The sequence below is a fragment of the Neovison vison genome, chromosome X (genome assembly GCF_020171115.1).
Source record: "Neovison vison isolate M4711 chromosome X, ASM_NN_V1, whole genome shotgun sequence".
NCBI lineage: Eukaryota > Metazoa > Chordata > Mammalia > Carnivora > Mustelidae > Neogale > Neogale vison.
The window spans coordinates 27,921,262-27,923,140 of record NC_058105.1 but is presented as its reverse complement, the minus strand read 5'-3'; the positions used below and the strand labels follow the sequence as shown (position 1 = coordinate 27,923,140).

Sequence of the window (1,879 nt, the reverse complement as noted above, 5' to 3'; positions counted from 1 at the left end):
TTGGCAGATTTCGATGGAGTCCTTTATCATATTTAAAATCCTAATCCTGGGGCGCCTAGGTGGCTCATTGGGTTAAGCCTCTGCCTTCAGCTCAGGTCATGATTCCAGGGTCCTGGGATCGAGCCCTGCATTGGGCTTTCTGCTCAGCAGTGAGCCTGCTTCCCACTCTCTCTCTGTCTGCCTCTCTGCCTACTCGTGATCTCTGCCTGTCAAATAATTAAATAAAATCTTTAAAAAAAATAAAATAAAATCCTAATCCTGATGGTCAGTATTTCTTTGAACTTCCACAAGGAATTTCAGGCACATGGTGCTGATGAGTTATTGAAGAGGGTGTATGGGAGTATCTTGGTAAATCTTGAATGAGGATACAATGTCTTTTTGCCAAATAACCTTGAAAATCTGCCAGCATCCAAGGGTTCCATTGTTTATTGGCTGGTAAGTTGAAATGAAATTGTTTTTGTCTCTGTCTTGGAGAAATTCTTGAATTCCAACAAAAAGGCAAGGAAGGAGGGAACAGGGAAGTTATCTATTATAGGGATGATGAGACCATGTATGGTGAGTGTAAAAAGGAAAGAGTCACAGTAGTCTTCAGCACAATGCTTATGGATGACCATAGTGTGGTCATTGGAAAAGTGTTCATGCTGGAGTTCAAAGAAGGACACAGAGCCAGCACCACAGCCCCTCACATCCTCTTTAGCCACAGGGAACCTCCTCTGGGACTGAAAGACATCAGTGATGCCATGGGCAACAATATTGGCTATGTTCCCTTTGGGTTGTTCCCTTGCCACACCAGTGCCAGTGGAGACAACGCCATCAACCTGATCGACACATTTCAGGACTATCTGCACTACCACATCAAGGGCTCTGAGACCTATGTGCACACACATATTTGGGCAAAAACATCCGACCTTCTCAAAGTGCTGAACAGTGCATGCCCAGATGCTGAGAAAAAAGATGAGAATAATCACAGGGAAGACATTTTCATCCCACTAACTCTTGGGAACAGTAATAGGAGGCAGCTGGTACCTGAAGACTGCAATACTCGCTGCTGGATAATCTTAGCTTTTCATGTTGCACCTCTTCAGGTTCTTATGGGATTCTCTGTCTTGGTTCCATTTTGTACCCATTTGGAAAATATTTTGCAGAAATAAGCAAGAATTTCATTGTTCTCAAGAATTAAAAAGGAATTTCACTTGATCAACTTTATTCCTTTTCTTTACTTTTCCTCCCTCCTCTCCCCTTCCTTCCCCCCTCTTTTCCAAGTTGTTTCACTTGGCAATATGTTACTACTAATGAGTTGCTGGATAATGCAATTTTAACTGGTTTTCTAAGTACTTGAGTTTGACTCCTATATCTAAGGAAATTTGGTTGAGGTCATTAGTAAAGAAGATCTTTCCATCTTAAAAAGAAGTAATGAGTTAAGATAAAATCTTTAATGAAATTTATATGCACATGAATATATAAAACGACATATAGACATATATCATCTCTGTACTTAAATTTCATACACATGTACATATACATAAAACAGTGGAGTTTCATTATGATTTCATAACTTCTCATGGAAAGAGCTAAAAGCAAAGAAGATAACAACATATATAGTATAACTGGGGAAAGATCACAAGCTAAAACCACAGATTCTGAAAGCTTAGGATCAAGTTGAAGGACAGTTTCATGATCTGTCACATTTTTGTAAAATAAAGACATGCAGAATTTTGGGAAAGAGCAGCCTAATTGTTAATGCCCCTTAAATCATACAAATGATACTTGGGAGTATGGAAATCAAAGTAAGAAGAGGGCATCACTTTGTTGGTGACAAAAGCATTAAATGCACAAAACCCAGTATGCTTAAATGTATGTTATTTTTTTAACTGTTCAG

The 1,879-nt window shown here is 39.2% G+C and overlaps 1 pseudogene; it reads left to right on the top strand.

Annotated features, from left to right (window-relative positions):
- Nucleotides 1–212: 212 nt before the first annotated feature.
- On the top strand, nt 213–993 carry LOC122896521 (annotated as a pseudogene).
- The last annotated feature ends 886 nt before the right edge of the window (nt 994–1,879 follow it).